Below are 26307 nucleotides of genomic sequence, written 5' to 3' on the forward strand. Positions count from 1 at the left end.
ATAGAGCACGTGTAGTGGCAACCCTAGTGTCAGCGTGCATAATTTAGTGTGGAAGCGCGTGACCAGGAGACCACAAGCCCGCATGGTACCTAACTCACATTTTGGTATATTTGGTACAACCTGCGGAAATAGTACCTTTTGCGGTTGTAATTGTCCGTTATGTCATCGTATTATTGTATAGACTGTCCAATTGTGTGGATTTGTGGGTCGATTGGCCTTGTACAAACAAACATAAAACAAAACAAGTCTACAACTATAGCCCAATAGCACATCCATCGTAAGATGAACTAAGTACCCACGCCTCACCGAGCTTTCTGTTAGACCTGCGTAGGTGGTGACTTCATGAGTTGTATCGCGATTGGCCTTCTAAAGTTGTGAATTGAACATGTTTTAGTAGATTGTGAGTACGTTATGAAAGCATTAAAAATATATTCTACTACTGATAAATAAAAGAAAATGAAGGAGTTTTCTTAGAACAGGATGGACATAACATAAAACATAAACAACCTATATACGTCCCACTGCTGGGCACAGGCCTCCCCTCAATCAACCGGAGCGGGTATGGAGCATACTCCACCACGCTGCTCCAATGCGGGTTGGTGGAGGTGTATTTACGGCTAATAGCCGGGACCAACGGCTTAACGTGCCCTCCGAAGCACGGAATCATCTTAATTTTTCGGACAATCAGGTAATTCAAGCCTGAAAAGTCCTTACCAAACAAAGGACAATCTCACAAAGTGATTTCGACAATGTCCCCATCGGGTATCGAACCCGGACCTCCAGATCGTGAGCCTAACGCTCTAATCACTAGACCACGGAGGCTGTTATGGATGGACATTAAAACAAAAATTAGTGAAAAAATTCGGAAACAACCCTGCAAATACCTATATCCAAGCAACTAAAAACAAAAAGCTATTACTCAATCGAAATATTCGATTTCCAGTCAAAAGTTAATGTAATTAACGTTCATTCCTGTTTCATTGCACTAAAAGCAATTTCAAATGCCAGAAAAAAACGGAATTCCGTTCACATTTTATTCGCAGGTGGAATGTTTAAAACTGCGACTGACTCGCTGCTAAATTCTCCAAAATCTGTAAACTGCAGCATATTAAATTCTAACCTCGCTACTACAGCAAAGAGGGTAGGAAATTTCTTTAGGCTGCTAGCTATTCAATTACCGGAGGACGCTCAGAAGGATCGTTTTCATCGTCCACAAGCTGACCTGCGGTTTTACTTTGAAATTTCGACCAGGGCAATATACAAAGTGCTTATTTTAATACTCCTGGTGAAGGTAAAATCTACAGGCACGTTCGTGTGTTTAATGCTCGTCGAGTGGAATTCTAAATTTCATCTACTCTCGCCATAAGTCAGATGAGTAAGCGATTTTAGGAACCGGATAAATGAGAAAAAGTCTCTACGTCTTTTCTTCTCTCGCGTGGGTTGTGAAGTGGATTACTAACCTCATCAACCCTGGTGTCAGGGTTACTATTGAGCCGCCAAAGGCCCCTGACATGACTCGTATAACGACTACTTACATCAATAAGCTGTAACCGGGACTAACGGCTACGTCTTTTAATACAATTGTAATAACATATAAGTATGCTTTCTTGACAATGATTTCTATGTGTAATAAGGTTTGTATTTGTATTCCTTATTAGTAAGTATTAGTCCCAACGACTTACCGTCTTTTCCAAAAGCCAAGTGGTATCAATCATTAAAATATGTACATTTATTATTGAATCCCATTAATAATGCAAACAAGACCCAACTTTATTGAATCAGGTGTTTGCGGAAATCCATAAATTAAAACTTACAGAAACCAATTTACGAGTACTGACAATTTATTAAATACTCTATTCTAGGTTGTTTAGTTTGGGTACTAGCAGTAATGGCGGATATTAACTTAGGGATCCGAATACCGGATTATACTTCGGGTTTGCATTCGGAAGATCAGAAAGGGATCATCGAAGTTACAGACAAAGTTATTGGCTTTAGAATCGCTATACAATATATGTATCGCTATAAGTATATGTAAAATACGAGATAAAGTTGATTATACAGCTGCACACATATGACAAATAAATGAGAATAACAATGAGAAGAATATGAAAAACAATGAGAATGCAGCAAAAATGAGAATATAACAAAATATAATGTTTCTACTACATATGTAATTTAAAAGAGTCACTGAAATAACACACCTATTTCCTGTTGGATTAATGCGACTTGACAAATTAGATAGATAGATAGATAAAATACTTTATTGAGCACAATGGACACAAAATACAGAGATAAGGACAACATATACAGAAAAGCACAACAGGCGGCCTTAATTACTACGACCCTGACAAATCACTTTCACTTCTTTGACTCTCATCAAAGAAATAGGCGAATACATGTAAAACAGTTTAAAGATACGCAAAGAAATGTTATAAAGAATCACAACACACAGCACAAATCGTTTAGCCTGACAATGACAACATAATTTCAACTCTCAGGGAGCTTTCATCTCAGAGGAAACTATCTATTGTATCGTGATGAATATAGGTTTAAACAAGTCACACTGTATAGGCGCGGTACGAGTTTGCGTGTCACACAATTCAATAAACGTCTGCTGTGCCCATTCATATCCAGTTAGCAGCCGCAAGGGGACTATTGTTGAGTACTTAACGTTAGCTGTGTGGGTATTGGCTGAGGTAAACTATTTCAAACATCCCAGCTTTTACAAGAATACGCTGTTAACATGACGGAAGAACTAATAAAAATTTAAATAATATTCTTCCTCACCTTCCTTCTTTCTTTTACTTTTCCTTCTTTCTTTTATTTGAATAATATTTTAGAGCTTTATTTGTTTCCCAATGTGAGATCATGTCCGAGTAAAAATATCATAAAATGTATTCTTTATAGTATGTACTTATTAGTTCAAGAGGCGTGGCTCTTGTTGGTGCATTCTCCACTCTTGTCTATACTTAAGAGTAAAAAGAGGAATTAGACATGGTATGTAGCAAGAGTTACAAGGCAAGTAGCTTCTGCTCTGCAGTAAAGGTTCCTTCTTCCAGCAAATTAGCTTAGGAAAACATATTCACCCTTGGGCTGGTATAGAGGTCGACTATTATTTAATATAGAACATCCATTCTATGCAAACAACTGCAAGCCTTGTCTCTCATTTAGTTCGAGATAACATTGTTAAAGGTTTCTTGCTGTACTGTAATTATGCTATACGCAAGACTAAACCAACAACATCGCTATATTAATGACTAATTTTACGTGCTCAAAGACACATTTCAAACTTTGTTTCGTTGTAGTCAAACAAAAATAACTCATATTGACAATATTTATCGGGATCTCGTTACAAAGCAACCTCTACCGAAACATAAAGTACACGAGACAAGCCGTTATCCCGGGAAGGGTTGCTTAAAGGAGCGATTAACATTTACCTAAATTCAGGGCTCCAAACCCTTCTAAACGTGATGGCCGCTTTATCGCCGCTCACCAGTCACTTTCATTTGAAAAAGCGAACCGAGTCAAATTTTAATTTCGACAGATTGGCTTTACGTCCTCAAAAAATTGTAAGTACATATGGGTAAGCGATTTAATGACCTGCTTAATTTCGGGGATGTCCGTTGCATATTTACGAAATACGATGGAAGCCAGAAAGGTGAAGCCAAACGGGCAGGAATTAGCGAATAATTTGAAGCGACAAGATTTGAAACGCGGGCAGAACGCATGAGGGCGCACCAGACGCGCCGCTGAAAATAACCGGTCGGCAGCAGTCTCTACACGTTGCGCGCTTTTTATAACAACGTCCATCGCCTCTGTGCATAAACGACACGCGCCATACGGTTTTAATAAGCTCTTAATGGATCGTAACAGATTTCTAACAGTCCACTCGACTTTAGTTATGAGATTTGTTAAAACTTTTGAAGTGAGTTCGTCTGGAGCTTTTGTAATCATAATGATTCATAAGGATGAAGTTTGTTTCGCTTTTCAATTATGAACCACGGCCGTTCACCTCGAACTGGGCGAATGTATCTGAGTTTGACGAAGGTAACAAGTTCGAAGCTTTTACAGAAAGGGCTGCTTCGACGAGGGAGTAACTGCCCGAAGTCCTGGCGGTTACGCAATTAGTAGCACGCGAGTTCCTGCCGTGAGAGTACCTTCCAGGGCCCGCTCGTTTAATCGTCACTCTCGTCCCACCCACGTGCGATTACGACATTGTATAACTCATGATCGTGCTGAAAATTTGTGTTGGCTCGGGACTAACTTGTTTTACCTAGAGCTCGTGTTTGGACAACCCGCCTGATGTACAGCGCGGATGCTTTTGAAATGTTTACGCTTTTTACCGTCGAAAAGAGGTGGGTGCTCGATTATCGAACGCCTTTGTTCCTCCAACTCCGATAAAAATATAACGGGTATTTACAAACTTCATAAATTATGTACAATTTTCTCGTTTCTACTTGCGTAAAACTATTTTAACTAAGTAATTCCCGTCGAGTGTAAAAGTATGCGGTTTTGCTTTTAGAGTTACTTTCTACTCGTTACTTAGTAATTAAAATAACGAAGAATCTGAATATTTTAAACTTTCAGACTGATCCAATTAATGTATTTCTAAAATTACCTTCACAAAGTAGTAAAATTAGCTGTTTTTGTTTCCTCGTGCTGGATTATGAGGGCCGACTTCCCCATTAAAAATGGACGACAGAATGAAGAATGAGATGCCAATTATTACCGCACTACTAAGTGGGACAGAGATCGCGTTTCGTCTGACGGTCAGCTATCAAGGCTGCGGTTAGAAGTGTTAGGACGAAATGTTTCTGATTTTGGCACTTTTATAATCATTAAATATTCTAGAAGTTTGTAGACAGTTATTGATTATATGAAGAAGTTACAATGGCACTTCAACCATTGTAACTTCATATAATCATATTTTTGAAAGATTGTTAAAATTTTGAATAAATGACAAAACTAATATCAAGTCCACATATTCTTATTAACATCAGGATCTGTCAAACACTCTAATTCGACAAGTTTAGTGCATCAATTTTCTCAAATGCTTCGCGGATATGTTTCCGGCACTATGAATCCCGTAGTTCCAAGAATTTTCCTATTCAAGACGCAACGCTAGACAGACAACGTTGGTTTTAAGTCTTGGAAGTCGCCGGCCATTTCTCGACCCGGTGCATCCTGCAATTGCGGTAATAAAGCATCGAAGTACAACTCCCAGGAAGCCGGCGCCAACGTTTTTTATGACAACTTTACGAGAATTCTCGGGAAGTTTGCGTTTTCAACTTTACGATTCCCTTTTGGCCTGATTGTTGGGAAATGAGATTAATTATGTTTGGAGTTTAAAGAAAGAACTTGATTGGCTGCTCAAAATAATGGAACATTATTTTAAACACTCAAGAAAGGGATGGCAATGAGGGGAAGTTTCCAAAAATAAAAGCTGCTCAAAAAGGATGACCAATGCAATCTTCACATAAGTCATTTTCGCTTACTCACATTGATATCCTAAAGAGGCTCGCAATAGTTCTTGGCAGGCTTTCTATACTCTTTCAATAATTCTGTTACTACAAATCCAAGTATCCTAAATAAGTAGAAATATAGGATTACGATAGGTATATTTCTAAAAAAGTCAATAATACTGCCTAGATTTTATTACCATCCAAAATCAACAATGGATATCAGTACCGGCCCATAGACAAATATTTGCTGGTTCTTTGCGTTCGATTGACTCTAGACAAACAAGGTTGATGCGATGGCATTGAATTTAAAAAGGTGTAAAATAGGACATTTCACATTACGCCAACTCCGAACGATGGCTCGAAGGTAAAGACTTTTTGCAAGTTTGCGTAAATACCTAACATACATATAACATACCATTCACTTCTGTTTGGCTTTAATAAACAAAAAAATCAATGTTGCAAGTCTATTTAGCAGATACCTTTTAAATCTTAAAGTCTATCGTACTACATAAAGAATACATTGTTTTAAGTTTACGCGGTTGTCGGGAGTCTCATGCCCCTGCTTTAAACGCGGTAAGAACCCGTTATTATGTGTACATAAAGAATATTCCAACATTGGTATCAGGGTAATTATACGTATAGAGCTTTCCTTACTTGAAACTCTGAAACTGTTTTCTCTCTTGAGTTCTGTGCAATAAAGTATATTTGATTTTTGAAAATAGTAACATTACGTTAAGTGTTTATTTCAGAAATATCTCAGTAGAAAGGTTCATTGACCTCACTTTTGATAGTATATTGTGTGTGTTGAGACAGCGCCATGTCACGTACTTCATAATGTTTAGACTGAACTCTCGAGAAACTGATATATAAATTGCCCAACACATGCTGCATGTCAAGTTGTAAAAGTGGATAGATAATAGATGAAAATTTATAACTACATTCTGGGATGTCTAAACTTTTCAATGTCTATAATTTTTGATATTTCTTTACCCGTCATCAATTGAAATTCGATTCGCTGATAGCAAAAGAAGAAACGAGCTAAAATAATACGTTTATCTATCCGTACTATTGCAAGTATTTTGAACACATATTTGTGTCTGCAAAGTGTAGTCTACGTACGTCACAAGGCCGGCCGTTCGAAAACTACTATTCATGATCAAACTAGTATTAAAACCGTTCAGCGTTACGCAACTCCGTTGCGCTAATCTAGACAAAAAAGACTTATTTTTGTATGGAGTACAAACTCACATTTCCGTATGAAACAATTAGTGTGAGCGAGAGAAAATATTATATATTGCTTGGCGTTGTTTATTAACTTAGCCGTCGGGTTTTGTGTATAAAGTTTGATACAGTGTTGAAACCACGTCTGGTGGGAGGCGAGGCGGTGACTCACGCGCAAGATGGCGCACGGCGTACAATAAGTAATTATCGAACACGCCTGCGCAAACACTAGGTAGGTTATGTTACAGCTTATTTATGTGGCGCGTTGGAACGTTGAGTATGGTTAATAATAAAACTATATTGGAGTATTATGCTTAGAAAGCTATAGGCAACCTCCTTTTTATGTACGATTAACAGAACCGTACAGATCACTTGTATGAATGAAAATGATAAAGAGGCGTTTCGCCATGAAAGATAATTGTAAGTCGATGTTGGCGTTTAGCAAATTTGAGTTTTCAAGAGAATTCAAGCGATGTAGGTAAATGGCTGTAAATGCTAACGATGAGCCGCAACAGCGTAGTCATGGTTTTTGTTAGTGCTTACAAGTAACAACTCAAAGGTCATTTGGTGTTTACTGTAGATAAAATTGAATGTTTCATTCATTCTGATAGTTGAGTTTATTTTACGATTCATGTCGCTACAGATCCAAGCAATTTGGTCAAAACATCAGGTTGACACCAGTCTTTCAAACAACATAATATATTCGCGTGAAGGTCTTAAAATTAACAACATACTACGTGGATTGTATTTTTGATAAATCGCTTCTATTCTACTTGAAATAAAGTTACAATTGTTACTTAATCCCGAATGAGAGTGACAACAAAAAATAAACAATCAGACACAAGTTTTTAAGCTGCTTTTTATTGTGATGACATAACCGCGAAGCACCTTTAAGTCGACTACCTACTTAATATGGTACGATATTAGACCCGTACGGTCACGAGTACTAATATGTATACACTTTGAAACCATGTCACATTAACTTTTTCGACAAATTGAACCGTAAGTCTCATTAAATGTCAAGTATGATAGTGCGACTGGGTTCTAAGGTGGGTACATGATATTGCTCATGACTTTACAGTTCATAAGATGTCGCCTGTTTCGCTAGGTAGGCAGACTACGGAATGCTAGTCACTACTTTTATCAAAATCTCATTGCTTTATAGTACTCTTGACCTGGGGGTTAAAAAGGCCACTTACAAGCAATTCATCAAAAAACCATTACAACATGACATGAAAGTAAGTGCGCAATGTCAAGAAATGTCAAATAGCAAATTAACTTTTGTAGATGAATTGTTTGAGCCGTGCCAGCGCAGTTGGTAGAATGCTTGCCTCTCAATTTGACGTCCCAGGTTCGAATACAGCAAATGGCTAAACCGATTGTCGAATTTGTTTTCGAATTCGTGTTTGGATCATAAATGATTATCTCGTGCTCAGCGGTGAAGGAAAACATCGTGAGGACAGCCACATTCCCGAGAAATGGATTTTCAGAGGTATGTGACCTAACCTGCATTGGGCTGGTTTTCCCTTAGCAGGTTAGAGGTTAGAGTCTGACCGTCAGACAGGCAGTCGCTTCTGTAAAAAAACGGACGTCGCATCTTCAGGTTAGGTAAGCGGACCCCGTGAAAACGGGATAACGCTAGGGAGATGATGAGATGAATTGCTTTGATGTGGCCTTTTTAACCCCCTGGTCATTGTTTAAAACGTCCTGAATTTGGTGTGGTATTAGACTTTGCTTAGCTAACTGATCATTCAGTTGCCATGCAAAGGTCGTGACTCATCAAAAGTCAGCATCGTCTAATGTTTTTCCTTCGCCATCCAAATGCTTGCCAGCACGTGGTAAGCATAGTCGATGGTAAAAATTTATTTGTCGCCGTTTCACGTGGGACGTAATCAGAGGCGGCCGAGGTCGCCGCTCACATTACATCATTGCTGTTTTTTTATGCGATCATCGCAGCCAGACTTGAATATTGAATGGCGAAATGATTCATTATTTAATGCTCGTTTACGGCCTCCGTGGTCCAGTCGTTGAGCGTTGAGGCTCACGATCCCGGGTTCTAATCCCGGTGGGGAAATATCACCAAAGATACTATGTGATCCCTAGTTTGGTTAGGACATTACAGGCTGATCACCTGATTGTCCGAAAGTAAGATGCTCCGTGCTTTGGAAGGCACGTTTAAGACGTTGGTTCCGGGTAAGTAAGTAGTCGTTACGTGAGCCATGTCAGGGGCCTTTGGCGGCTCAATAGTAACCCTGACACCAGGGTTGATGAGGTTGGTAATCCACCTCTCAACTCACACGAGAGAAGAGAAGTGTTCATATGATTTCCGCGGCGTCTTTCAAGTTTAGAATTCCATCAACCAATTGGAGACGATTGGCTTCAATCGGCTAATAAGAAAATTGACTTCGGATAATCAATTGATTGTTTTAATTTTAATTGCAAATGAAAGAAGTGAAGGTAATTGTGAAATTGATAAAAAAATAAGCAAATAGGACCTGTTGGAATACTAGTACTAGAATTTACGAGTAGTACTCAATTCTAGAAATTAAATAAAAAACGTCTTCTGGTTTTTCGTAAAAAGATAAAAAAGGTTTCTTTTAAACTACACTGCGTTCAAAGGTTAAGTATCATTTAAACATTCAATTATCACAATAGCGGGTTTACCCTTGTATTTTAAGTATTATGATTCTAACTAGTAATGTTAGGTTAGGTTTAAAAAAATCCAATATCCCTTTAAAATGAAATTCCAAAATTTTGTTCTTTCCAAAAGAATGCATTATTTATGATAACCTGTCACTGTTCGATTCATCATGCATACATAAGATCCTTGGGGGAGGCCTATGCCCAGCAGTGGGCGTCGTACGGCTGATGATGATGACATAAGATCACGTCTATTTACCTTTGGAGTAGGCAGAGACCACGGAATTCCACTTACTACGACCCTGACACACCCTTCGCTTCTTCCAATCTCATTAGCCTTCATGCCCGATCGCCGGTTTACAGTACTCTTGACCTGGTCTTTCTTCAAAACATTCTGGATTTGATCCTGGGTTGGGGAGTATCTGGCTGCCGTCTTGTTCATAATTTGTGGCTCTGCCAACCACATAGAAGGTTACGGGCGTGAGTTTATGTATAAAAAACAGTATGTAAGTAAAGTAAAAAGTCTTAAGTGCAGTTTTTACTAACACTCTTGGCTCGACCTTTATAGACAGCTATGCGGCTTAGCACCTATCACGTTGGTCTAACAGGAAGCTCGGTGAGGTGTGGGTACAGTCACGAGCAATATAATGTACCCACTTTAGGACTATGTCGCACTAACATACTTGACATTTAGTGAGACTTACAGTTCAATTTGTCAAAAAAGTTAATGTGACATGGTACCAAAGTGTATACATATTAATGCTCGTGACCGTACTTGGTTCGTCTTGCGATGGATGTACCTCTAACTACTCCAGTATAATATAATAAGAATAAATCAAATTTATTGCCAGTAACAATTTACATTTTTTTTTAAGAAGTAGGTAATTATGAATATTACGAATACGGGCAAAAGGAACTATGCTATGGCGCCATCTAGCGCTGGTTTTCAGTCATTTCCTCTTCCTGGGATACTGTGCGGAAGTAATTGTCAACGAGGGCTAGAGGACAATAGAAATGTTTCAATTTTTCTGCATTCAATTGTTTTTTAAAGTCTGATTTACATTTAGTTTTAAAACAATTTATCCTAATTTAATTCCTCATTGGAGGGGGGGAGACCATTCCCTCTCCTAAATAGTCGTGAGGTTATTTCGTTTAGGTCATGTCATGTGTTGACGTAAGTAAAATAGTAAAGTACCCACAAAAGCTTTTTTCATTCCAAAAGACATTTGGCCGACATTAAGAGCGGCGAAGTGAAATTCGGCCGCAGCAACGAGGTGGATGTAACGACGTTGCTCTTCGGTGCCAAGTGCTCTGAACCACCACTATTTAATTACTTACTCCTCCACTCCACCTAGTTAAGTTTAAAGTCACGGCTCCAAAGCGCGAGGTGGCATGTTAAATGCTTCTGATGTACTTAAAGCCTTCTTAGCGCTAGTCCAGGATAGGAGGGATTTCTGAAAACTAGCCTGTTATGTTTGGTGGTTAAAGATTTTATATATTTTTTTTTATTTTTTTTTTTTGTTAGTCTGCATACAATACAATACATCATCATCTCATCATCTGCATCTGCTATCCAAACTAGGGATCACAGAGAAATTTTTGTGATGTCCCCACCGGGATTCGAACCCGGGACCTCCGGGTCGCGAGCCCAGCGCTCAACCACTGGACCAGGGAGGCCATTAGTTAGTGTTATCATGTCCCGTTTTCACAGGGTCTGCTTACCTAACCTGAAGATTTGACAGGTCCGGTTTTTTACAGAAGCGACTGCCTGTCTGACCTTACAAACCGCGAAGAGAAAACGAGCCCAATACAGGTTAGGTCACATACCTCCGAAAATGCGTTTCTCGAGATTGTGGGTTTCCTCACGATGTTTTCCTTCACCGCTGAGCACGTGATAATTATTTACGATCCAAACATGAATTCGAAAACGAATTCGACAATCATTGGTTTAGGCCTAGGGTTCGAACCTGCGACCTCAAAGTGAGAGGCAAGCGTTCTACCAACTGGGCTACCACGGCTTAGTTAGTTAGTGTTATAATGACTGTAATACATTCGCTCTAAATACCTGAAGTTGACCTCTCTAATGAGAATAGTCGCGGTTCTCAGATGAAGCTGATGATGTCAAAGTGTCAACGGTACCCTCGACCTCTGAGTCACAGTGACATCAATACTCGATGATAATATGACAGAACGCTTGAAATAGAATTGTTAACGCATCATGATAACACTGGAGATTTTCATATTTTTTTTATTGCAATTCTAATTTGATTTATCGATTCGGAAAGAAGGATAATACCGAAGCGTCAATACTGACTTCTAGTTTTAAAGTCTAATTAAAAAAAACTTTTTTTTCTTCTATATTTTCCGTGCTTCGGTAGGCACGCTAAGTCGTTGGCCCGGGGCTACTAGGTCATATACCTCTCAACCTGCAGTGGAGCAGCGTGGTGAAGTATGCTCCATACCTCCTCTGGTTGATTGAGGGGAGCCCTGTGCCCAGCAGTGGAACGTATAAGTATAGGCTGTTTATGTTTTTTTATATTAATTTACCACAGAGTATAAAAGTTAGAGCAGAGGAGGATCACTCAAAGACATGATAAACAGGTTATTTGGAAGTTTACCCTTTAGTAAAGGCTAAAAACAGCAAACAAGTTTTGGACAGATTAGCTAAACAACATAATATTTAATATTACTCGTGGTATAAGAAAACCAGGTATGTTCAAAACTGACAGCTAACAATTCAAAGTTAGCCTAGCTGACGTCATACCGGCCTGCGTTGCCATTTCATAAAAAATAAATTACCCACGACCATTGTTTTTATATTTACTTTGCAAAGAAAATTCGATCATTTAGTAAAAGAGTTACTTAATGTTTTTTTTATGATTATGTGACAAGTAATAGTAATTAAATACATTAGTCTGTAATTCACTTAATTTTCAATAATAAATTTTACGTCCTTGGAATGTTGGAGATACCAATTTAATGGTAACACTTACGTCATCAATGGGCTAGCAATGGCGGCTTGTCATAGGATTGAGCATACCTGGTTTTCCTATACCGTGTTGATATTAATAACATTTGACGATGCGGTCATCAACGATGGGAGGTGCTCTTCGGAAACGCTCGTATGCCTTACAAAATAAGATAGAAAAATTATGTCTGGAAGAGGTCGCGCTTAACGATAAGGCGCGCCTTTGCCCGTCTTACAAGAAGCTTCCCCTGTAAATCAAGGTATTTACAGGGGAAGCTTAAAGTGTGCAATGGGTTTGTGAACAACGTCAAATCGTACAACATCTTCAGAATACTGGGAATTGAATAGAAACAGCAGGGTCCGGCAACAATCAACGAATCAAATAGCGCATTGCAATGGAACTCATAAAACTGGTTAGCTGAACCGGTCTATCGCGAAAGCAGACCTACGCCTTTTGGTCTTATGAGAAACGATGTTGACCTACAAAATCGGTTAGTACTTCGAATGAAATGGTTGTTTTGTTAATTTATAATATATTGGATACGGAGGAATTGACAAAGATATCCAATTTTATATTTCTACAAAATTCAGGAGACCGTATAACCTGCTTGCTAAACGCATTCTTATGATTTCAATGAGGTTTTGAGGGCTTTTTAACAGCATTTTGAGGCCTGACTAAGTTTAGCTCCAGTAAGGCGAGTGTGAAAGTAAACAATCGACTGTGAGCGTATGTTCATTAAGCTGGGAACAGAATGTATCACTATGACCCATCGTATCGTATCCCAGCAGCATCTCATCGTCGTTTCTTAGAGCGATATTACATAAATTTCAATCATTCGTCAATCATGACTAAGGTACAAGTTAGTAGCTGACATGAGGCATCAGCGGATGACGTGTCGCAGCACACTACTGGGGGGTTAAAATGGCCACATCGTAGCAATTCATCTAAGAAAGCTTGCAATTTGCGCATGTAAAAGTAAGTGCGCAATGCAAACAAATGTCAAATAGCAATATTGCTTTTTTAGATGAATTGCTTTGATGTGGCCATTTTAAACCCCCTGGTTTCTATGTATTTCTATGAAATTCCCTTCTAGCGACTTGTCGAGCGGCAGACGCCACTGTCGCCTGACCTCGGATCAGTAGTGCTGCTGATCACGCCGTGTAATCTGCGTGGAACGAATTTTGCCAATAAGCGCCATATTGTTTAATGATATATGACAATTATGCTGGCTTGTGATTGGTTAGCATTCCATCTGCTGTTGCCGTCCGCAGCGGGTTCGAAATCATGACTGCAGGTACAGGACGTAATGACGTGTCGTTCGCTGCTGCCTCATGTCACCCGCTACCAACTTGTACCATAAGGATGTCTGCCAAATATTGTCAGAATACTGACCATAAACCATGTTTTTTTGGCAGACAGAATACGTCTCATTCAAATTAAGATCATAGTGCAATTATAATAAGGTCCTTAGAGGTCGCTTCCACATTAGCGATCACACGGTGTTTTAGGATCTTGTAAGTGTAAGTTTTAAGTACTTGGCTTACGTTGTTGCGTATAGGAGATAAAGAGGTTTGGTTAGACCCTTACATTTTCAGAGTATAACTTTCACTACAGGAGTAACGTGAGCTGCGCGTCACTGTCCCGCGAGGGTCACTAGTTTTCTATTCGCGTTGCCAGTGACGCACGCGCAGTGACGGCGTGCCCGCGCGCGCTTTAAATACCCAACACCAGGGCTAACACTAAGGGACACTCCTCACACCGCGATCCGATATCGCATTGATCTGCGATAAGATTACTGGTAGACCTGTGACAAAAAGTTCGACGTTCGACCATTTTGTGATGACGTCACAACTCAATATTCCATACAAGTCATAGTCACGTTTTGACGTAATCTACCCTACAGTCGTCAATTGTTTAGATATCGCGGAAATTGCACAGAACAGAGATAATAAGATCGATTTTGCATCGCGTCGCGCCGTGAGGAAGGTCGCTTACCAAGTTTGTTTTTTCAATTGATAGATCGCGAAACGTCACCGCGTTACGATTACGACTTGGCATAGCCCGCAGCAGGTGACAACGTCACGTGTTTGATAAAGATAAATACAAACATACAGGACTATTTGGGTAGCACCAGCGCGGACATATTTGGCACTCTTAAGTGGCACCGGTTATGAAAGTAGCCGCTACGGATTTTTTTCTAATCATAGTAAAAATGTTTCGTAATGATTAGCCACTGAAGAAAGAAAGAAATAAAGAAAGTTTATTCAGTACAACAAACAAGTAACAATTATAAATAAGGCCCTGGCTTCTAAACTAGTATAACTGTATTTCAGGAGCCATTGTCTTCCCAAATTGACATACTTCATTATTATTTGAGGTACAATAATATACTTTTTACTTAATAACTATGGTAATTAAAATGAAAAATGAAAAAAATAAATAAAATAAAGACTTTTTTTTCTTTTAATAGAGACTTTTTGTAATTATTTCTTTTTATTTTGGTGCAATAAAGTGTATTTGTATTGTATTGTATTGTAAATAAAATAAAGATACAACAAACAAAGATGTGTGGTGTGTGTGTGTGTTTGTGGAGAAAAGAACATAGCAACACAGTGACAAGGTGTTAAAAATACATTAGCTGTCGGAGATTGTGTGGCAGCCCTATCCGTCTGGTTGGTCCACGTAATTAAAAGCATCTGGAGCACCGAACGGCGCGAGCGCCCGTCTAGGCACCGTAATTCAGACGAAATCACACCCCATCCCATATTTCTTGCACCCACCACCCCATCTTATGGCATGCACCGATGCATTGCCAAATGGGCACCGAATACTACAAAGGGAATGGTTCCCATGTAAGACATACCACGTTCCAACTAGGACGCTATACCAGCCAGTTTATGAATAAGATAGAAAAGATTTATTACCATGAATGAGTACTTAATTTCGACCGCAAATTCGGCTCCGATATTACTGTTTGGCGTGATGCCAAACGAAATATCAATACAATTACATGTAGGAATAAAGACATGGCTACTAAACGCGTGCCGTGGTTTATGGGTCGGCTAGAACATCTCAAAATTAATGTATAGGCTAACATAATAGTAATGGTAAAAAGGGACCATCATTATGAACGGCTATCTTTTAGCTATGCCAAAACTACTACTTTATTTGTTTTATCGGTCAACAAATGGATTATTAATTCATGTGATTGGGCCAATATGTAATAGCGTTGTCAATATAGCAGACTAAGCATTTTTTGTCTTCTTGCTGTGAATATATTTTTAATATTTACAAAAACAGTGGTTGCAGAAACCCTGAATACAAAATTCTACTACAAGTTAACAAAGACTGTCTAAAATATTTTTAAGTTTTCCTGTTCTACGAACCGTTTACTACAGAATCCTTTAAATAAGTTTACATGTTTTACTCAAAACATGTTCTCGGGTTTTTCCTTCTGAAGCGGTATGGGAAAATATTTCATATTTAATATAAATACGACTTAAAATTCCCGGTTATTTTCCTCTCCGAATCCCTACATGAATAAGACATTCAGTATTCAAAAGCTCTAAGAGCGAGAACAAATTTAGAAGTCCTCCGTTAGCAATAAATGTCATTCGGAGACTTTGTATTTACGTACACACTAAAAACTCGCAAGCATACATCAACGTGTTTTATTTCGACATAAAACTTCGAAACTGATCACAGAATACTTGGCACTTCAGAATTATCTAGCTTCATCACTAAATTTTTAAATAAACTTCTATATAGTAAATCTTTTAGACAGGGCATAAACAAACTGGGATTACGTCTAATTGTATAGGACAAAACATGCCTCTGAATCTCACCTATTTGCTATTTGTTCAGCTTTTATCTATCCACTACTTACTGAACAAAGCTTTGGTCCTTCTCCCTTTTATTGCCCCAAATTACTAAATTGTATAACAGTATTTTATGTTTTATTTAAAGAATGTCTAGGGCCCTTTACCGAAGCTTTTCTTTTCTTCCGAAGCTTCTTTTCCCCGTCTATACAGGCTGTGAGAAGCTGCGGTAGTTTTAGGCGGATGAGACGTTCGTTATGTAAATTATGACGATTCAAAGTATAACTATGTGAATAAAGATATTTTTGAATTTGAATTGAATTGAATTTGAACTATCAGACCATGCGGGGTAGGCTGTAAGAGATCTCATTTAGGGACAAGCCCACTTTTTGTACTTATTTTTTGTGCTTGTTTATTTTACTAATGTGTGTACAGTTTATAAAATATGTAATAATAACCCTGACACCAGGGTTGATGGGGTTGGTAATCCACCTCACAATCCACACGATAGAAGAAGAGATAAAATATGTGCTATTGTTTCAGTTATATATTGTATGGTCACGAGCATTAATATATATATACACTTTGGTACCATGTCACATTAATTTTTTTGACAAATTGAACTGTAAGTCTCACTAAATGTCAAATATGTTGGTGCGACACAGCCCTAAAGCGAGTACATCATATTGCTCATGACTGTACATTCTTTGACCATTTATCTCAGGATCTAAATGTTAATAGTTTACAACAAAACATCATCAGTGTCAGCCGTTGCAAAATTACATCTCTTTAGAAAACGAACCATTGAAATAACAAAAGAAAAATGTATTATTTACTAGATATTATACTAGTATTTATTAATATTTTATTCCAACCCAAGTACTTCAAATGAAGTGGGTAATAAAGTTCTTGTACTAGCTGGAACAAATTGTTACTGTAAAGAATATTATATTATATTGACATACAACAGTTTCATGGCTGCATGAAATAATAATTTTTCATGGTATTTAAACATTGAAACTGTTACTACAGATACTGTTACTAGGTCCTTTTTTCTGTTCAATTTGCCTGTAATCAGTAAAACTTTCATCACATTTGATGCATTGTTATTCGTTTGGTAGAAGTAAAGCAACCAAAACTATCTTCCATAATTTTAGTGCCCAAGAACATCCATTCTCTTGAGCCTCTTCACCTTGTTCCTGGTTTCCAAGAGCATGGTTGCTAATGGGTTTGGACGGTTGGTCAACCATTCCAAATGCCATTTATAGTTATTAGGTAAAACACTGTATTATCAATCATTACAACTTATCAATTTTTCATCATTATTATTATGAAATGACAGCATTGTGCCAATAAACTCGTAAAGTTGCTTCATGCAGTTTGCTTCATATTAAAAAAATATAACCTTCATAATATTATGATAGTTCAATGACCCTTATTAATGGGGACATTGACCTTATCACTGCACTTGTTCATTTGAAATGATCAACAAAACCAAGTTATGCCAATTTCAATGAATACATCATTTTAGTTACGATCATCTTCCTAGCGTATCCCATTTTCACTGGGTCCACATATCTATCCCAAAGATTTGACAGGTCCGTTTTTACAGAAGCAACTGCCAGCCTTGACCTTCTAAACCGTAACGGGAAAACCAGCCCTATACAAGTTAATAGTTTTATTGATAACTAAAATAGAATGTTAACATTTAAGAACAGATCTGCTTACAGGTTCTATAGGATATATATTTGAAAATCAAATAATAATAGATACATTATTTCTAGTTTTATACAATAGGTACTAGTCAAGGTATAATTAGCGTGATAATAAAAGTAGCAGTTATCTTAGTTTATTAGTTACTATATGACATAGATAGGAACTAAATTATTGTGTACTGATGTACCTAATAGTCTTACAATAATGTTAGAAAGGGACATCCATATATAGGTAGGTAAGTAGTTTTATTTCAGAGTCTTGTATGAAAAACTAGTATGTTATTAAATAGGTAATATAATTTGCAATTATAGGTAGGTAACTGAAATTCTTATGGGATAAAATAAAACCAAAAAAATAATAAAATAATAATTCTTATGGGTTGTATTGTATAAAATGGGAGAGATAAAAATTATTGCCAGGATATTTACATAAATATTTTGATTAATTTGTACTCAAACTTTTATAATAAAAGAAATATCATATTTTAATGGATGTTTTTGTTTATTTTTTTTAACATAACAATAATTTTTAATTACAAGCCTTTCATTCATGCCTTTTAGTAGTAAATTAAAACATTGAATTATCAAGAATTTAAACATAAATGTGTTTAAATGATGTTTACTCAGTTATCTGAACTGCAGACTGTCACACTCGTAAAAACCAGTCTTGAATTCATTGATAAATTGAATTTGTAGGTATTTTTCCACAGTGATAGTGCTTCTGGTTTCTCTTAAAAGTTATTTTACTCACTTACCTACTTTTAATTACTGTTACAGGTAAATTATTGTATTAATATTCTTAATATTTTGTAAGTTACAGAATTTTTTATTAGGATTTAGAGTGATTTTTCAATCCTGAAATAGCAACAAAAATTGTTTTAAAACTTGTTGCATTACTATTAAATGTTTTTTCTTTACAATATAGGTAGTGGGTAGGTAAGTAGGTAGATATATTATTTTACTTTTTAAATCATTAAAGCTTTTTAGTAGTAAGGAGTTAATGATTGTGGTGAGGTTGGATCTGACCAATTGATTGTAAGCACTTCTGAAGTTCTGAAAACTATTGAAATTATGGTTGTATTGAAATCTTGAATTGGGAATATTGGGAGTTAAATATGTTTATGTATTAATTAGATTTGTGGATGACTTGGAAGGGCACCAAGTTGATATTTTTAAAACAAATGTTATTTATTTCTCTAGCAGTGATGTGGATGCAATAACACTGTGAATAATGAAGTTAGTAATGCTATGCTAATGTGCAATAAAACAGTACTAAAGACCACAGACATGCAGTAGGTATAGTTAATATGGAGTTAATTTATTCCACCGCGGCACACAAACATGGGCATACGGCGATTAGGTACGAAACGAAACCAGTTTGGAGCCGCCTAACCTAACATAACCTAACATTCAGTTGTATAATGTGCACTAATAATACCGCCTTGTGCTCCGCAAGCCGGTCTGTCTACCGGCCGATAATGCCCGAGTATTTATTTTTACCCGTTACGTGTGCACAGCTGTCTGACGGCCTCAGTGCCCGGCCAGAGAAATCACCACCAAACTCATTAGAAAATCACATAGATATTCGTCTGGAGCTCGCTGCAGGCGGCTGAGCACGCAGCTAAACCCGATTCGCTATATTTGGAATCCACTCCGAGCTACCGAGAGAAATTGCCTGCCCCAAATTGATACTTTCAAGTGCCGACACACACTAACCAGCCCTTCGGCCGTAAAATACAGCTTATTCCTACGAGGTTCTACTATAGAAATGAGGTCAGGTACCTTTGTCGTTCCCGGCAGCAAGGCGGCACCTCCACAAAACAATTCCTCAAAGAGAAATCACAAAATTATCCACAAACACGACGAGTGTTCACAGCGCGTGCAATCACTCAATTCACAGCCGGCGTACAAAATTCACAAATGACTAGTCGTACACAAGATGTAGTAAGAAAAAACACAGATTACACTAACTTAAAATCTATGATTTCCACATAAAATATCTTTAGTTGAACGGAAACGAAAAACGCGCCAACTGTCAAAACTAAAAAACTACAAGCACCAACGCACCGCGCGTCCGCGCGGTCCGAGTCCGCCTTACTGACTGACTACTGAGGCCCCTACACACGTCCTGACTATCGCGCGATTTCCGTGCCCCGCACACCCGACGACGACACGCTATGGCATCGGCATGCCTCTGACACAATTTAATTTTCATTTAAGTATTAAATACATAAGCAGCAATTCCACTATCTCATAATTTACAAAATATTATACTAACGTCGACGTTATCTTTATCGCGATGCGACAAAATGAGATAACCGTTCGAACGTGAATTCTGGCGATAAAGTAAGGCGACCGCGTTGAAAAGATCTCAGCGGACTACGAAAATACGTATAAGCCAATACTCATCTATATTCGTTCGGGATAGACGTTAGCCAGACGCGCATGCGTCAGTCGGGCAGCGGGCACGACGTCAGTGAATGACAAGCCCTGCGCTTATATTAACCGATCGATTTCAGAAGAAATGTTATATCTTATGTGTACGCTATTTTGGAATGGCTTCGAGATTTAAAACCGCAGGCAGAAATTTATGGCGCCTTGTACCCACTAAAGTATTACATGACTATTTCTTGAGTTTACTCGTTATATACTTGCTTGTCATTAAGGTAGGTAGAGAGATCATAGAATTCTGCTTGCCATTGACCCACTAATCTGTAACACTAGGTACCTACCTACTTCCGTTCCCACCTTTCTTATCAAAGCTTTCACATAATAATGATCGCTGTTTTACTGTTAATACATTTCACTGGGCCTTTCGTTTTTTAAAACATCTTTTAATTATGGTACCTAGGTAGGTACCTATAGGCTTTGTTCTTAATTTTTAGAGAGCATACGACTTTTTTGGAAATACCTAGTATTGTTACTAACGGTACAAATTTTGTTTCATAAAGTTAGACATGTAAGGGTTGCATGCGTGTGTTTTCCCAGTACCTACCTCATACCAAGTTCGGGTTAGAATGACGTCACTTAGTTATTCAGCTCGCTAACGAGCTCTGCTAAATAAATTAGCTTAAATAAATTATACAGAGAAATATTGGTGCTGATTCCTGCAGACACCACCTAATTTTATTTTAAGTTAGACATGTAATTTTCTTATCCGCCAACAAATAATAGAACATTATTTGATTCGAGATGTCTTCATTTAATTTATAATTAATTGGGTTATGTTTTAGAAATGAATGAAAAGCACAGCCAATAACTTTGGAATAAATTACTTAATGCTGTAAATGGGGTTTTACGGGCTACTAAAAATAGAACTATCTAGTTATTAATTGCAATGACATAGAAAAGCGATTAAACCTAACAAGGGTAGTTATTGAAGTTTTAATCTCTGAAAATTATGCTAATCCAACGCGTACTCACCCCACGTATATCTTATCATGGCGGGGCGCATTCCACAAGGCATAATAACTGCATTCATTTTTAATGAAATTCTCAGCAAAACGAGTTAATAACCAGCTTTATCGTGGAGTTATGGGTTGTAGTGTAGGTGTCTGCATACAATGCTAACGGAATTACAACAGCATTTTCTCGCTGGATTTTCTCTAAAGCTTAAGTAAACGATGTAAATGCGCTTGTGAATTTTTATTTTTCGTGCGAATTGATCAGTACCTGTAAAGAAAAAAAACCATTGTATTTTAAGGTAAAAACGTGAGCAATACAACGGGGCATCAAAAGATCACAATGATTCACTGTCATGAAAGCATTCGAATAACATCTTACTGAAACAGCGAAATAACCTATGACTAAAAGTTAATTATGTATTCTTGTGTAGGTACGTACGTGTGAGACGGAATATTTTATTTGTTACTAAAAACCGTCTGCAAATACGCGCGCAACATAAAATTTGATGTTGACATTGTCTTTTGATAGCACCAACGTGCAAGTGCCGCATAATCTAGTAATGACACGGACCTTGGTACGAATAGTGATCAAACATCATTATCTCTTTGAGCATGTCGCCTTGCGGTACATAGGTGTCGTGTGCGTCAGCCCTTATCTTAATCAAATTGTAATTTAGGCTTTACAGGTCGATCATGATGGCATTATGACTCTTATTATCACACACTAACGACGCTTGTACAGTGTCGCGTTGCAGAACGATGTTTACTGAAATAGTAATTCATATCTGTCGCTAACTGTATACCGAGCGGCATATAACACAAGTTTATGAGACAATTTAGTGCATAACTTTCTTGATAAGTTGTCAAGTGGCATTTTCTCAAAACTTAAATGATAATTTTAATATCCTTCCAGTTTATCGTGATTCGTGTAAGGTTCATAGCGTTGTTTAACAAGAAAACAAAACCCAAGGTGACGTTGGCGGATAGAAAACAGCGTGATCTGAAACTAGTTAACGTCTATACAACCTAAAAATACGCTTTTGTACACGTTAATGTGGGTGATTATTTCATTGTCTGCCAACGTATCCGATCACAGTACAAACGAGGTTCTGATTCACACGAAATATAAAATCTAAATGTACAACAGGTACCTCAATACAGAAAAAAATGTGGAAGGGAAATGTATTTTTTTTTTACTAATGTAATATATTTTTTTTATTAAACCTATTCACGAATACAACAAATTAATAACGATATCTAATACAACTTATGTAGGTACGTATTTTACAACAATAAATAAGTATGACTAAAATTTATATGAAATAGTAATATGAACATGATTTAAATATTCATATTTTGTTCCTTTGAATACTATATTAACAACTAGCTTATTAGATATGGTGAGGCATTGAGTAATGTGTTCATAGTTCATACACGTACTCTTTGAGTGACAAATGCGAAGTCGGAAAGTGTGTATGGTCCTTTAGAACAGAATATTCACAATTTCATATTTTTTACGAGCGTGAATCGGAACGTAAATTACATAATGCAACGTTCCGAGTTACGAAAATATAAACTAGGTTTTATTCTTATAAAACTTTTATCGGATTAGGTATAATTTTATAATTTTGAAACTAATTTTAAGTATGTATAACGTGTCGAACGATATTATGGGTACTTGCATACCATGTACTTAGTAATGCGTAGTAGGTAGGTATGTGATTTTATTTACTGTAATAATTAATTAATTGTGTTTTTATCTTTCTTTCAAAGTATGAAAAGTGCATTGCTCCGCGGCGGATTTCTGTGTGAATGAGTGAATACGTAAAACCATAGAATAAATAATACTACGTAGATATAGAAGGGATACTCCACCCCGCAATACGAACATAGAGCGAACTTGATTCTCAGTGTCCCAATTTAAGCGTCAAAGAGTAAGGGAGTGCGCCCAGACCGTTTGTTTCGCTCGCACGCACGGGGCGTGCCTAGGGAATGATCACGCGGGATTCCGATCTCGCGAGATCTCGTCAAATTTTTCGGGATCAATCCCGAAGCATAATATGACGAGATCCCATTCGAGATTGACGGGATTAGGCGAATCTCCTTGAGTTCTACTTTTTGTTTTGATTGCTGATTTCCAAAGAAATCTTAATTACCTATTTAGTTAGTAATATTGAAAATTAAAGGTTTTTTTTCAAAAGTATTTTGTTTTAATTAACCTCATTATCACAAACAAGCAGTTTTCATCGTTTTCAGCCATCCTAACTTTAGATTTTTTTATGAAAATTACGAAAATTTCAGGATCTCGCAGTATTGATATATCCAATCCCACGGGATTTCGAATTTGCGATCTCGAGAAGGGATTACATGCCCTACGTGCCATTGTGTTGTTAAAGAGAAGATTTTTGTATGGAGTGTCCAGTTTTGCTGAAACGCTCCCGGCGGCGCGGCGGTGACGTCACAAATTGCAGCGAACAATAAACTTTGCACAGAAAAAATATGCCTTGTTTCTGAGCGGCCATGAATGAGTTATATTGATAAAATTCGTAGATACCTACCTACTTAGTTATAGATAATGATAATATCACAGCTTATCGTTTTAATTTTGGATAGCGCCAGAAATCTTATAATCTAACTTCTGATTGATAAATTGGAACAAGGTTTGACGTAAGTTGTGGTCACTTTAGGATGTGATACTTAACGATAAGAAAGTGTTGCATTGAATTGACGTAAATACGATAAGCGAGTAAATATTTTAATGGTAATGGTTTGTAAGCACAGAAGTAACTAAGTACCTAATACCTAGGTACCTTTTTAGTATTAAAGTGATAACCATACTACACAGATATCTTATTTTTTTTTGTGATTTTGAACTTTTTATCTACTTTACTTCTCTTTACGTACTTAATTACGTTTGTTAGTCTAACAAGAAGCTCGATGAGACGTGGGTACTTTATTCATCTTGCGATGGATGTATCTCTGATTACCCCAATTGCGATATAGTCGTGATCATATGTTATGTTACATACGTACCTACAAAAACTTACTTAAACCCTTAGTCTTTAATGAAGTGGACATTTGTACAACCACAGAAGACAACTTGAAGTCACTTTTGACGCGAAGTCCTAGGATGGATGTACGGTCACGAGTAGGTACTAAAATGTATACATTTTGAGACCATGTCACATTAACTTTTTGACAAATTAAACCGTAAGTCTCGTTAAATGTCAAATATGATAGTGCGACAGCGTTCTAAAGTCGGTACATGATATTGCTCAACACCGTAGGTACATAACATAACATACGTAAGTACGTAACATACGCAACACCGTAGGTAAGTACATTTTATTACATAAGTACATACAAACAAATTCATGTTCGTGATCCCTAACAGTGCTTGACAGAACGCAAGTTGGCAGAAAACTTAAAAAAAATAAAGCTTCATTGGACAGTTAATGCAAATACAAAAGCGTTTTATTTTCAGAAATGGCTGCGTATTAACACGTTCGTTGCCTGTATTGTCTGAATTATTAAAAACAAAAGTGTTGAATGAGGGAATTATTTTACAAAATTTAAATCGGACTGGCATATTTTATTTAACTCGTGGATAATCCTATAACAGGCATTTGACTTTTAAATAAAAATACTTAGAGCCGTTTACTTTTTATTTCGAGGAATTTAATGTTCTAGGTCAAAGATAAATTATGAAATACTGCTTACTTACTAACTAGAAACAGATCTAGAACTAGAGACGCATGTTTTTTTTCAGAAGCAAGAAGCACTGGAGAGAAAGTCCTGGAATAAATGGAGGGAGGCCTTTGCCCAGCAGTGGGACACTTGATCATAATCTGACATAAGTGCAATACGGATATTCATTTTCTTTGCGTCTTCATACTTACAATCTTGCAAATCCCATAGCATATTTGTGTTTTGAAGTTTAGTTAAAACTAATAAATGATTGTACGAGATAGTGGAAAGTATAGGTCAGGAAGTCAGATTTATTCAGCACGTCTTGGGGGTGTAAATAATAATGAAAAGGGATTCTTTTCGAAAGCCTTTTGCTGGGGTACCCGGCGACGGTGACGTCACCAGCGGCGCGCGCACCGCCCGCATCGATCGGCCGCCATTTTGCAGCGCTGCAGCATTCCACTGTTAGACGAGCCACTTTATAGCACCTCCTTACAGCCGCTTAGAGCGCTAAATTGAAACTTTTAAAACCGAAACTAGATCGCGATAAAAGGTCACAAGTGCTTGCAAATTACAATAGAAAATTAACGCTGTTACCACACGACAAAGTTGGTATTTGGAATGGGAGAAGAAAATGTTATCGTTGGATGTAACCGAGGTTTGTAATGGCTCTGCAGGCGATTTCTCGTAAAAAAAACGTTGTAAATTTTGGGTTCTGGCTAATTAGTGTAATTTGATATCATTTCCTGGTTTGTTTTACTGAAATATCACTGTCTAACTCGTTGGATTATTCTTAATTGCACACACACATGAAAAGCATACTTACAAGGATTTATTTTAAAATAGTAAGTTGCTTGCCTACCTAAATAAAAATTTCTATCGCACCGTCCGATTTTGTTTTTATTAAATTCCATCCGTTCAAATTCTTCAAATAAGCCGACGTATTTTAAAAGGAAAAATACTAAAAACAAAGTTACCTTTGGAATTATGCACAACCGGGCCTGCACCTACTACTTACATACAACGATGTCTTAAAATTAAAAAAATAAAGAAGACCGTGCTAGCAGTTATTAGAAATGTCTTTTAATAATTAAACACCTCAAAATTATTATTAAACAGGTAGGTACCTATACAACGTAGAAAATGGCCACAGCTGAACGCGTTATATTTTTTTAAATAAGTAATATAGATTCGCATTTAACCACAATCTCACCAGGTGGTAAGTGACGATGTGGTCTAGGGTGGATCACGCTTACCTAGCAAATGCCTATTCACTCTAGCCCTTACGAGTTGGAAAAACAGATGACGGCAGACAGTTCCAGTCCTTTGCTGTTCGCATCAAAAAGGAAGACACAAAATGTCTATGTTTTATGCTCTCCTAGTCTAAGTAA

The 26307-nt window shown here is 37.4% G+C and overlaps 1 protein-coding gene and 1 non-coding gene across 7 annotated transcripts in view; both read right to left on the reverse strand.

Annotated features, from left to right (window-relative positions):
* The window catches only part of LOC126377823 (plasma membrane calcium-transporting ATPase 3), a 226659-nt gene that overhangs the window by 159371 nt on the left and 40981 nt on the right, over nt 1-26307 (reverse strand). The window contains exon 1 of one of the 6 annotated variants that reach the window (XM_050025744.1): nt 19608-19983. The exons of 3 other annotated variants lie outside the window; for them this stretch is intronic. The gene's annotated coding sequence lies outside the window, so the exon portion shown is untranslated. Of the gene's footprint in view, nt 1-19607; nt 19984-26307 lie in introns of those variants that run through there. 2 more of the 6 variants (XM_050025738.1, XM_050025745.1) reach the window with 2 other exon arrangements.
* Nucleotides 10929-11000, reverse strand: Trnaa-cgc (transfer RNA alanine (anticodon CGC)). The gene has a single exon. It is a non-coding gene; the product is annotated as a tRNA-Ala (tRNA).

The sequence above is a fragment of the Pectinophora gossypiella genome, chromosome 24 (genome assembly GCF_024362695.1).
Source record: "Pectinophora gossypiella chromosome 24, ilPecGoss1.1, whole genome shotgun sequence".
Lineage (NCBI taxonomy): Eukaryota > Metazoa > Arthropoda > Insecta > Lepidoptera > Gelechiidae > Pectinophora > Pectinophora gossypiella.